Below are 14,319 nucleotides of genomic sequence, written 5' to 3'. Positions count from 1 at the left end.
TAAGGAAGGGTGATCATCTGCAATAAATATACATCTTACAAACGACATCAATCCATATTTAGATTTGTGAAATCAAACATCTGATTCTCTATCACATACACGCACACTTGCACAAAAAAACCTTCAATTGCTATCAGAACTGTAGTTTGTTGTTATAATCATGTCCTTCTTAGGTATTCAATTATTCCTATGGGTTGTTTTAAATTGTGTAGATGATAGTAGGATAATTATATCATTACATTCGTTATTTCGGATTTCAAACATTTCGGTTGAGCATCACTGAAGAGACATTATTTGTTGAAATGCGCATCTGGTGCATCAAAATTGGTACCGTATAAGTTTTACATTATGACCCCTGGGTCGAGGCCTCTGCTGGTGGACTGTTAGTCCCCGAGGTTATCTACAGCCCAGTAGCTAAGTACTTCGTTACTAGCTTGAAAATACGGATGTATATTTAATTGCTATTATAAAATTTAGAAATTCATTTCAAAATTAAGGATTATCTCCCTCATGCATAGCTCTTATCCTTGGACGAATTTGGTTCCACTTGTTTGGCACGCTGTTTTTTGGCTATATTTAACTCTAAAACTTCATAGTTATTTCGGATTTCAAACATTTCGGTTGAGCATCACTGAAGAGACATTATTTGTCGAAATGCGCATCTGGTGCATCAAAATTGATACCGTATAAGTTTTACATTAGGAACTATATATTAATACTGATGATTTTGCATATCAAGTCTGACACCATGAATATTTAACTTAATTGAATATAATAATTTAATATCAAATTTAATTTAATTGCTGTTAAAAAATTTAGAAATTCATTTCAAAATTAATGATTATCTCACTCACGCATAGCTCGTATCCTTAAACCAATTTGACTTCACTTTTTCTCCCAATAATAGCTCTAAAACTTCATTGTTATTTCCGATTTCAAACATTTCGGTTGAATATCAGTGAGTAGACATTATTTGTCGAAATGTGCATCTGGTGCATCAGAATTGGTATCGTATCAGTTTTACATTTAAATGTGTGTGCACATTGAATTTATACTATCTTTTATCTCACATTTGTAAAGCACTTTAAAGAACTGTTGACAGGGCGCTATACATTTTTTTAGATCACAATTACAATTACGATTACAAACAATCCTGTCAATTTAAATTTTCAGCTGTAGACAGTTTATTTTAGCAACACTATCCACCGCATTGACACTGAACAACCTCTAGAAAAGCTACGGTATTCGGCAGATTCCCATTTATTTATTTTCAATGTGGTTTAACGAGAATAGCGAGTCGGAAATATTTCTAACACAGACATTTGTATGTTCAAGGACAGTGTTACTGACTACGTTTATAGTTCAAAGACTAATGCAAATAGGATTGGGTCAGTTATTGGGACTTGAGTTTTGAGTGAGTGAATTAAAATGTTCGCGCTCGGTGAGAAATTGTACACCTCTGTCAAAGATGGTGTCACCCTTAATTTGAAATGTAAGTCATGAAACAGTGAACGGGACAACAATTGACCAATATCATTAATTCCATAAGGAATACAAAATTGAGAGTAGGACAATCACATACCTTTGAAAACATGAGATGGTATCAGGTGTTGGGGTGAGTAAGCATACGCAGATGATCGATTTTCGGTACCAGGAACTATATACAGAACAGTTGAAAGAAATTGGTCATTTAACCATACTCCTCGCAATGTACTGCTTCGTCCTGCAATAAAAACCCGCGTTGGTTTATCATGGTTTTGACAACAGCTGTGTATAGACAACAGGGTTGTGAATCACCGTTGTTCAGCGAAATTATTCCTGTATTTAAATGGTTGTTCGCAGATATGAGTATAAAATATAGCTTTCGTAATATATGTTGTTGCATTCTATTTAAATGCATGTGCTCTATAAAAAAAAATAACAAGTAACAAATCAGATCATACAAATACCGTCTAATTATAAACCCATATTTCAATTTAACTATATCGTGTTTGTACTATCTCCACAAATCAAAGGTTATCGATTCATTATCTCGCACTAACCCTTAACATTAGTCAGCATTCAAAGCCATGATTTGAGATATTTGTATAACTGTATAGCTCTCTGAAAATAATATCGCATGGTGAACGCATGATGAGCTCACGTTGAACTTACGCGGATCGCACAGTGAACACACTTTGAACGCAAGATGAACACAATGTGAGCGCACAATGAATGTTCAATGAGAGCACAGTGAACACATGAAGAGCACACGGTGAAAGCAAGGAGACCACATGGTGAGCGAACGGAAACATTGCGATACAGAACGTTTCAGGGACTGTAAATCCACGGCCACGCGGATTTCATTAGTCTGGAGCGGTCCCCATCCTCATCATACGAGAATGAAGAACCAATCTAACTTTTTGTAGCATTTTCAATAACCGTGACCTTGTTTTACCTTTAGGCAAACTACATTTGTTGTTTCTCTTCATTATTAATGTTTAAAATAAATGAAGAAGAAATACATAACTTGTATCAAATTATATAAATAAATATCAATAGCAACAGGGTTCGAATTGACTAGCTCTCTAACATGGCCAAGTCACCAAAAGGAAATAATTTGGATATATGATTGTTCGGTTTGTATGGGGTTTTAATAAATATCTTAAGGTATTTTGGACATACATACAAGGTGAAGATAACGAACAGTGATCAATTTCATAACTCCTACAAGCAATACAAAATAGATAGTTGGGTAAACACGGATCCCTGGACACACCAGAGGTGGGATCAGGTGCCTATGAGGAGTAAGCATCCCCTGTTGACCGGTCACACCCGCCGTGAGCCCCATATCCTGATCAGGTACTTATGAAAGGTTCTTATAAGTACAACTTACAAGGTGTGTATTTAAGCTACTTCAAAGCCTTAATATTTGCAAATTAAATTGAAATAAGGTAAACAAAAAAAATAATTTAAAATTCAATCGAATATATCTACTAGCTTTTGGTAAAAATTTGCCATACTTGGGCATGAATGGAAATCCATGATTTTCATTATTATTATTTATAAAGAGACTGCATATGAGTAACCAGGGTTTTTTTATCAGTAATTTGAATTATGCAAAAAACTACAGGTAACTTAAACTAAACGCATGTGCGTTTGTTTCATACATTTCTTCAAATATGGTTGTTTTGATATATCATGTCTCTCCTATCATAGAAATTCGAAATTTTAACAATAAAGTAAATAAAATTCACTCGATTGGCCAAGCAATGGGCTATGCGTTATGTTTTATATTGACTTTATCGATACAATTTCGAATTCCTGTGCTCCGTGCAGTACATAACTTGCGCAGCGGTGGATCCAGAAATTTTCGGAGGGGGGGGGGGTCAACAAAATGTTTATCTTTTCGCGTCCCCATCGGCGTGGGTTGGGGGTTGAAGACTCCCAAAACGACAACAATAAAAATTAGGATCTTTTGTTCACAATGTTTGAAGGTAGCAACTCCTCTAACTAGATCCACCCCTGCTGTGCGCATAGTCAGACAAGTGTACATGTATCTAGTGTTTAGGCCTAGTATCGTAACTAAAGATATAGTAAAAATGACATAATGTACATTTTTAAACAATGTTCGATAGGCTTACCTGTTATTCTAATAATCAAACTATCTTCTAACTTCTTTATTCACACGTGTGTAGGTCTACCATTCAGTGTGGCGAGAGGTGTAATGCTACAGCCGCCAAAATTGCTAAACATTTTCGTAAATCATTTCAAACAAAATAATCAAAAGGGAAATAAATAAATATATATTAATGTATATACAGTTTAATATTTCGGCATCTTTGTATTTAAAATTACATTTTTAATGACTTGATATAAGCCAAGTACAGATGCGTAAACATCATCACATTATAAAATTGGCGGATTATACGATTCTTTTCATCCCGCGCTGCCAGAACTTTCAGAATCTCAAAGTATTACCACGATGTTTTCCGATTATGAAAATGCCTCCCTTGTTAACTCGGAGGAAAGTTGCCATTCAGATGAAGAATACAGTGACGACTCTTCCCTAAATGATTCAGACGTACCAATTGCCTCGAAGAGCTCCAAACACTCCAATATAAAGAACAAACACTTCAAGAACAAATCTTCATCTTGTGTTTTCACCTCAACACCAAAAACCTCCACCAGACACAGATCTAGCAGGTCGGTAAATACATGTACTTAGATATATGTAATGTTTATCCATATTTCCTCTCGCTCAATTGGGGGGGGGGGGGTGAAGAGAGGCGCCAGACAATAATCTTACATAATAGTCGGCCCCTAAAAATATTATAGTGGGAAGAGTGGTCCAGTAACGGGTAATAATCCTCCTAAGTTTTTAAAGAATTAGAATGAAAATATTCAAAGTTATTGTACATACAATGTACCTACATAATTTTATAATTTGGCATCAATATCAATATTACCTTTAACTGTTTAAGGTAGATCCACCCTTCTCTGGAAAAATTGTATTAATTTCCACTAATATATGGTGCATTCAGTTAACTGTTTAATTACATGTAAAACTTATACGGTACCAATTTCGATGCACCAGATGCGCATTTCGACAAATAATGTCTCTTCAGTGATGCTCCACCGAAATGTTTGAAATCCGAAATAACTATGAAGTTTTAGATCTAAATATAGCCAAAAACATCGTGCCAAACAATGTATACATATCAAAATCAGAAAATATTACATTATAATTAAACAACATCATAAAAATACATGAAAACTGTATAAATGACAAAATTATACTGTCAATAGTTTAGAAAAACCTTCTTTATAAATATACTTAAATTGATATAAATACATTGTGGATCGGGGAATTCAATAGATATTAGCACAGGAGTTATTGGCCCTGACAACACTTTTTTAGAAATAGATAATTTATTTATAAATTATAGAAAATATTAACTTTTTGGAGCTACCTTAAATACTTTTGCCTTTATGTTGCTAGGTTTCTATTGGAGGGAGATGTACCCCCCCCCCTCCTTAGCCTGAATTTGCAAAATTCAGGATTTTTAATATGTATTGCATACTAAGTGAATCATATTTAATTATATCATCCAGCTTCCAAGAATATCGTCCTTTGAGATGGATACATCATACCAGACGGGACAAAAAGCAAAACTCGCCCAGGTGAAGAGGTATGTTGAAATATGATTTAGAAAATAATCCACTTTTTCTCCATCCAGATTGTGAAAAACTAAATATTCTGTTAATATTATACAATTCATTTAATTGTTAGGAATTTTAGGAAACATTTGATTAGTGCAGAACTCTCAGTCAATGAGAGTAAGTGATACTCTAGGTAAATTAAATCAGAAGGTTGATTTGCTCCCTCTGTCACTTCTTAATTGCAAAAATCCTTTTGAACAAGATTGTGATAAATAATAATATGCGTGTAATACAAGGGGAACCAACATTTTATTTAACTGGAATCATAACAATATATGTTATTATGTGAGGTGGTCAGACCGGGGTTCGATTGCTGATGGCTAGATGCCCCATTTGGTAGATAGCCTAGTCAAATTAAGCAAATACATGAAGCAACATTGAAGAAATTGCAACACAAATCATTTTAAGTAAATTTTATTCTTGATCATGTATATTTTCATGTTTGAAAATCTGAACTACAAAATCTTTGCACAAATCATGATTGTGGGGTAAAAAGTATGATTTCGTTTAAAAAATCACAAAAAAATCGGAAAATGATCATCATTGAGTCATGATGAGCGAAATAATATTTCTGAACGCTATTATTCATCAATGATAATGTGAATATTAATGTCTAAAGAGATGAAAATAGTATTCCGTGTCCAAAGCATCATTTTTGGGCCAAAATTGAAGTTTTGTATGAACAAAAAATCACCAAAACTGGAAACTCTCAATCATTTACTTAAAGAGAATCAACTATATTTCTGAACAAAATGGTTTATCATTCTGAAATGTAAATTTTGATATTACAGATCATAAAAAGTTAAATCTTTTCACAAAATATCATTTGGGACAATTGAATATGATTTTGTTCAAATATCACATAAAATCGTGTGATCGTATGCAGCGTTGATTTTTATTGGATGAAATCGTCTTTCTCAACGATACTACTTTCAATGTGCATCACAACAATTCATTTTGCATACATAGACGAGAGAAATTGTAGCATTTATTGTCGATTTACCATTTACATGTGTTTTAAATGAAATAAGCAAACATATTTGGTATCAAATTCTGAACTAGGAATCTACGTTAGCAGTGCCATTTTCTAGATCATCTTCTACCTCATTTTGTTTTATGCCATTACTGCACATGCCTCGGCATTCACCACAAGCCATTGAACAATCCAAACCTCATTTACGACAAGTACATCTTTTGGAATCATAATTTGTTTTACAGTTACATTTAATAATGTTAAGAAGGTGTTCAGGAGCAGGTTTAAGTGTCATTTTCATCGGAATAAACATATTTTTCTCAATTCCCCATCCCCACTCAGTAGCATCACGCACAGTTTGATCTCCTTGCCAGATCTGACATTGAGAATACGAGCGAAGACTATGGTGACTGGCAGCATCAGGTGTGGGAAGTAAAGTTTGAACCATGACCAGTGTACATTTGTTTTGTACAGCCTTAGACGTAAATTTTCGCCACCGCAGAATCTGTAACCCTTCGTAGGGAATCCCGCCATACAAGCACGAAATTGCCTCCTCTCCAGCTTTTATCACTGTATCTTTATCAGAATTACTTGCAAAGAAAACAGCAGCTTGTTCTCTGAAATATCCACTGGACATACATCTCTTAAGCACCATTCCTTTCCCAATACCATATAATCGAGAGGTTGTGTCACAACCCGAGATGGCGTGAACAAATGGCAAATGTTTGCATGTACGCAGTTGTGTTAAGTAGGGCCATAGAAATATGTCAGGGAAAAGGCGTTAATAAACAGATCAATTTGTGACAAATTTTGTAAACACAACCCTTTTATACAAAAACAATATGTATATATCATTAAATGCATATTGACCTCTTATACATTTTTCACCAGACCGACAGTATCTACATCAACTCTGTATCACGTGATCAAAAAACAAGATAAAAACGTATCGTGTATGTATAAATCGTTAAATTGGCACGATATCCAGATATCAATGCAAGTTGAAATTAATATAACTTCAAAGCATATTAATTTCTTAATTTGAAAAGTGCTGAGAGCAAGTTTAGTCTGACTTGTAACATGTCTAATTTTTGCATTGAATATGCAAGATGCAGCGATTTTTGCACATACGAAGTTGAATCTAGCCTGAAAAACATATTTTCTGTTGAAGTCAGAACTTGCTCCCCTAACTTTCTTTTGGCACTGAAGTTCACATGTCTCATATATCAAACATCTTTCACTTAAAAACCTCGGGGTGTCGTGCTAATGATGAAATTTTTATGTACAGAAACCCTGTTTATGCAAATGAGTCCATTGTGAAAGTAAATATACGTGTAGATTAGGAGCGATATCAAGATCACAATATAATATGGATATTACTTTAGCATGTATGCTATATAAAGAAGAAATTGAAACTTTTTCAATATCAAAGAGAATTAATATAACCCATTTGACAGAAACTTTTACGCGATTGTAGTTTACCGTTTGACAGCGGTGGTAAATAACGAAACAATATTTTGACATTTCCAACCACAAAAGGACTGTAGATATGTACGTCATGACCTTCGTCATGACGTAATTTTCATTGTGACGTCGTGCAATATGCCAGTGCGGTAAAGTATATTTATGTACAGCACTGGCATTAAAAATTTTATGAGGAAAGCCTTAACTCAACCGCGTAGTTGGACCAAACACCTTTGCGGTTCTGTTTATATTCCATATTCTACAGGTTTCACCACTTGTTTGCTTTGCTGATCGAAAAATAATGTCTTTGTAATGATCACAAAAATGATGGCAAAGAAGAACTAGGATATCAGTATCCTCTCCTATAACAACTGTTATTCTGCTTTCTGCACATATAAGGGCAGTTTTCGCTATGAGAAGATCAGCATCGTCATCAGCTTGAAGTACCTCAATGCCTTCATTTTGCATTTTTGAGGCTAATGGATTGATGGATTTATGTTTGTTCCTGTTATTGGCAAGAGAAAGTTCTTTCCTCATCTTGCATGGCATGGTCTCCGTGAATAAAACATCTGTTGTTTAATGTCCTTTGGATCTCCGCATGTGTGTAACATATTTCATTGTTGGACAATCTGGATATCCATCAAAAACTACAATTGCTTCTGGATAAGTCCTCTTTACATGGTCAATATAGATTGAACATAATTTTGAAAATGTTGTCCCCACCTCCCATGGAATTCTTTGTAAAAGCGATCCACCATCCAAGACGTACTGGGTATCCTGTTCCATTTGACCGTCAGCCAGACACTTATCGTCCCAAATGACGTCAGCCAACACAGCTTTAGAAGCTTCACATGGAAAGCTATTGTTATTATATCTTTATCAAGTTCGAGGGCACAAATGTCATTCCTTATAAGTTCTGCTGCAGTTTTTATTATCTTCATTTTCTCTTCCTCCTCGCTTTAATTATTTAAGCCTTTTAAATACAAACTGTGCAAGATACTTGAAGCCGTTTTGCGAAATGTTATAACATCTTTCCGTCCTTGTTTGTCTGACATAACAATGCGATCACCATAGTGTTCCCTCAACTTCTGTTTCATCCATTTTGTCGTGTAAGCCATTTCTCCACAAAGTGAGTGTATTTTGATGACTAAGTCGTTGACAATTACTTGCTCCTCATAAGAATCATTCAAAAAGCTTATCATGTCATCAAATTATTATTGCAGTGTTGAGGGTCTACCGATTTCATTCTGCTCACATGTACTTTTATCTGCAGAGAATTTTTGGCATTCTTTCGAGGTTCTAAAATTGGTACTGCATACATTGTGGTAGACTGCATCTGCTGCGTGCAGATCACTAACTGATGCTATTCGACCCTTTACTATCCTTCCCCAGTCATCGTTTCGCTTTTCACAAACTTTCAAAAGCGTGGTTTGAAATTCTAGTGTCCGAACTGGATACCACTTTGTTCTAGATCCTTTTCTAACAACTTGCTGGCCGCAAAACAAACAATCATCACGAAAATCAAATGAATAGTTTGACCTCAGTTTTGATGGTGTCGCTTCACACTCACTAGAAAATAACAAGTGTGCACTCTTTCGTTTAACAGTCTCTTTTTCGATGTAGTGAGCACGGATGAATTCACAGCGACATTTTTCATGAACTTTTTGCATTGGTTTGGTGAACAGTTCTTTGCCTCGTTCTCCGCTGGCAAGATCAATGTTTTCGCTACCTTTTGTAGTGAGAACAACAGCATCTTCTGACTTCACGGTTCCACAGCAAATCATACAATTAATCCAGTTGGTAGGCGTTTGGTTACTAAAATTAAATGGAATGAGCAATATAAATTTCATAATCAATTGAGAATAAATGGATTCGATAAAATTATCTGACGATAACAATATTATATGCGTGGAATTGTTACAGACCTAAAACAAAGTAATTAAACAATAATTAAATGTAAATTTGAAAATCGCTTTAAAAAGACTTATTGGCTTAGTCTATGTACAAAACTCAAATAATCTATTATTTTCAATTAAAATGGATATTGTACTCTTTGAAACGGAGTTCCAAGGAAATTTAACAACAAAATAATAAATGAAATGCAATTATTCATATTGTTTTTAACCAGTTTTTTTAAAGATAAAATGTTTTTTAAAAATACGAATTTCTTGCCCGAACTGGTTTCCATACTTTAAAAATTCGTCTGCCAAGGGATGACGTCATTAGCATTTTTATCAGAGAAAATTCACAATAAGCCTATATTATGCATTAATCATCACGAATTTAAGCATTCAATTGATATTATGAAATTATATAATATATACGGGGTGGAAAAGGCAAGTAGATATCACCATTTGCTTGTTTTATTATTCAAATTATCTAATCGTGGAAAGCCATTATATTTAGAGCTTAACTGGAAAACATCAATCAATACAGTAATAAAGTGGAAAATGACTGTTAGTAAACTTACCTCATGTTGATTAGAATCCGGAAAATGATAAGAAAAAATATCAGCATATTGAAAAGACGAAAATATTAGATTGAAGTATATCCATTATGCATATGACGTCATACTGATTCACCAAAACAAATATTATGACAGTCCAACAGTACCGTTGTCAAATTCCGTTTTTTTTTAAATTATCATTATTTTTTTCATATCTGTGCAGTGAGTTGAAATTTCAGGTTTTCATATAATGTTTACTTTGAAAAGCTCTACAATATAAAGTTGAATTCATTTATGTTGCAATTTTTTTCATTGTTTATTTTCAAATTGACTAGGCTAAGAGCATCTGACTAGAGATACAGAGGGTCTGGGTTTAAATACCGGCCTGCTCTGTTGCATTTCTCCCATTATGTTGCATATTAATAGTGAACTGTAATTACCTTCATCTGGTAAATGAACTGTCCTTTAGACTTTTTGTTCAGGATGACTTAACAGACTTTGTTTTCAGAATAAAAGTACACCAATTGCAATGCCTAGTACAAAATGAGACTGAACCGTGTTTGTTTACAAATATTTAAAGGACAAAGTTCATAGAAAGGTTTTATATAGTGAATGAGGAAATTCTATCCGTACACTAATGTGCATATTCTTCGAATTCTTTTTGATTATTATTATAGGCTATTATGCAGTATTTAATCAAACTGGATAAGAAAATGGACAAACTTCAAGATGACTTAAAACCGATGAGGGAAGAACTTGCAGTCAATAAAACAGGAACTAGGAGAGAGGAACAACAGAAACGTTATGTTTCTCCAAAAATTAGAGTATATGTTATGAATTCATACAATAACTGCGTTAATTATGAATTTTTGTAATTCCATGATAATTTAGCATTCAGAAAAGGGTAAATTCGTCATCAACTAGTTCAAAGCTGTTCTTTTTTCATGCATTATTTCCTTATTACCCCCTTGAAAACTGAGTTTTGGTAGGACTTGAATGATATAACAGAATTATGTCAAATGGTGCAGAAAGGTGAAATCTCAACTTGGAAATTCAACTCAAAATCCTTAGATTACTAAGCTAGTAATCTACCAGGAATCAATGTATATCCTCATTATTGACTGATTTGTCGGCATCTTCAATATGCTAAACAATTTGTTGTTTTGTCTCATGATTCAGAAACACCGAACTATTCCTCACTGTATATTATAATATTCTTTATTATGCAGACAGCTGTTCATGATGCATACAAACAGCTTGTGGACGAGGATGGTGCTGTCAGATGGCAAACTAAGCTTGAAGACAATAAACTAAAGTATGTAATTTTAATTCAGTTTGATCCATTTTCTAATTCAGGTACTTATAGAGCTCCACCCTATTGTGACTTATAAGCATATAATGGTTTGAAATGAAAAAGCTATTAAATCCCGCTAATATATAGTTTAGTTTGATCAATAACCAAAAGAAAATGCGTTTTTTGTCATCTTTTAAAGATGTCAGACATACATGGAGATACATGTCAACATCGGAAAATGGCACATTTTCTTTAAACAAAATAATAAAAATAAAACTTGATAAAATGATCAAAATATCAGCATAGGAGTTATTGCCATTTACAACATTTTCTTTTGTAGATAATTGATTTTATGGAATATATAAAATTTCTATAAACGATATATTTCTATGATGCAGAGTTCAATTTGATGTAGATGTTGGAAAAGTATATGCCGTCACACGAGGAAGGAGCTACTTTAAATATAAGATTATTGAAAAAACTTGTTCTATTTTACATGTAAGACCAAATAAAATTGTATTTATGGTTCTCAGACCAGCGTGCATCCATTCAGAGGTTGCCAATGTTATCGATTTTTCAATAAAATAAAAAGTTGGAAATGCGCTTACGTATGTTAGGGAGGGGGTGGTGTGCGGGAGGAATCTGAATTTCACATTCGGAAATTCTCTTTACACATTAATGCCTTTTGAAGTTTCATTTCGTTTGTTTGTTGTTTTTTTTTTCATTCAGGTAACAAACACATACTGACTGGTAAATGTTTGTTAAGACCTGAAAATCCCATCAGCTCAACGGTCCACTTGACCAGTGAATTTTTTTTTTATTTCAAAAACTTTATTTAATAAGCTTGAAATTATACATTTGAGACATTGTAAGATTCATCTAGTTTTTCCAATTTTAGAGCATCTTCTGAAGTAAACAAGGCCACCACACAGTCTGTAAAGAAGTTTGTAAAAGGGTTCTATCCTGAAGTCCAGGAAGGATTATTACAAAGTAAGTTATATTTAATTTATTGAATGCATTAACATTAGCATACTGCCTTCCTAACTTAAATCAACTGGGATGCTCTGTACGTACATGACCTGTTTTTAATTAAAACAATTTAATGACTTATTATGAGATTGATCACGATTTCTTATCTTCACTTTTTCATTCTGAAGGATGATTGTTAAAAAGTAAACAAGAACGACTGCAACGTTAAAAGAAAGAAAAAAAAAATTTAAAACTCTGAATGAGCAATATGTTGAGTAATGTGTGTGCAATATCAAGTACAAGAATGACCAAAACTCAGTCAATGTTGTGATATTGATCCTTCTTGTGCTTTATATTGTCTCATATTCTCTTGATAGATCTGACACCATTGGAGCAAAAATGTTTTTGGTAAATAAATCCTTTAAGATATATATATAGACACATACATGTATATTTTCTATTCTTGTAGCTACAATTGCCAGATATTTCGAATCAATGGCACAGAGAGAACATAACGAAAGAACAGGCAAAGTGGAGCAGCACAAAACCAAAATGCTCCACTACAGCAGGAGGAAGAGGGTACGAATTTACATAGTAGTCTTGTGAATTTTCAAGAATCTGTAATGATGTTTAAGGTGGCTCATTACACCCAGAAATGTTTTCTTAAATCAGTACGAATTGATTTAATCATAAAAGATATGATGATATATAGTAAGTAAATATACCAAAGAGGCAGAAAATATGCAAATTTGGATAAAAATATGATTTTCAAAACAATTATTTCAACGTAGTGTCATAAAGAGTATAAGTTTTAGTGTAGTGAGCTACCTTAAGAAATGAAAAGGCAATGTTGTTTATATATAATCCTGATTATGTTGTTCAGATATTCCTGATTATGTTGTTTAGATGTTCCTAATTATGTTTGCAGAAATTGCAGGGGAGAAAGTCCATGGTGGAAAAAAAACTGGGTGGGATGAGGCCAAGAAGAGACGTGTCGGTGATACTCTGGTGCCGTCATTTATGTCGTCAGAGAATGAGAACAACACCGACGATGAAAGTTTTTTAAAAACCAAACCTCTTCTTTGGAGATCAGAGGAATATGTGAAAATACTGGATGATCTTGATTTCAAATATGACAGGTCTATGTCTAAGCGTTCGCGCAGACAAATGATGAAGCGAATTAAAGGTGACATTCCCTCAGCAAGGCAGAAACCGACCCAGATTGAACCGGGGCATGAATGGGTGTTTGCTCATTGAAGCAATAATAGCTGTCATTTTAGTGTCAAAAGGTTTTGTAAAACTTTTTATTTCTTCATTTTGCAAATTTTCAAAATTTGAAATTTTTCAAAACTATTTTAAAAATCTGAAGATTATGAAATGAAAGCGCTTGCGTTAAAATTTTAACTGTGTGTACTGTTTATTTTATTTCTTTTAATATTTTATACCGGGCACTGATTTAAAAGAAAACTAATTTGGATATACATGTTTATATATATGTGTGTGTGTATGCCTGTTTATATATGTGGATGTGTTACTCTGTAAGTAAAAATGCTACATGTCATATGGCTACCATAAATATCAAATGTGTTTTAAGATTTGTTCTGTTGTTTTCCAACTGAAGGTACATTGCAATGGTAAAGCAATTTTTAGGTTTATATATTGTTCATGGATTTCACAAAATGCTATTGCATGCTATGGACTTGATTTGGATCTTCACGTAACATTTCATGTAATGCTACCTTAGCACCTCGTTTAAATGAAATAAAATGAGTGAAATATACGTGAAATTCCACATACAATTGTAAACTTGGGAGTATAGCCGGATTAATTGGCATGGCAAACTGAAATAAAATGAGTGGATTTTACGTGAAATTTCACATAAAATCGTAAACTTGGAGTATAACCAGATTAATCGTCATGGAAAACTGAAATAAAATGAGTGGATTATACGTGAAATTTCACATAAAATCG

The 14,319-nt window shown here is 33.6% G+C and overlaps 1 protein-coding gene and 1 pseudogene across 8 annotated transcripts in view; one reads left to right on the top strand and one right to left on the bottom strand.

The window, feature by feature from the left end:
* The window catches only part of LOC125661351 (multiple epidermal growth factor-like domains protein 10), a 296,347-nt gene that overhangs the window by 135,130 nt on the left and 146,898 nt on the right, over positions 1-14,319 (bottom strand). The window lies entirely within an intron of this gene.
* LOC125660820 (uncharacterized) lies at positions 3,588-13,941 on the top strand (annotated as a pseudogene).

The sequence above is a fragment of the Ostrea edulis genome, chromosome 8 (assembly GCF_947568905.1).
Source record: "Ostrea edulis chromosome 8, xbOstEdul1.1, whole genome shotgun sequence".
NCBI classification, from domain to species: Eukaryota; Metazoa; Mollusca; class Bivalvia; order Ostreida; family Ostreidae; genus Ostrea; species Ostrea edulis.
The sequence above is the reverse complement of the archived record's forward strand: the minus strand, read 5'-3'. Positions and strand labels throughout refer to the sequence as shown.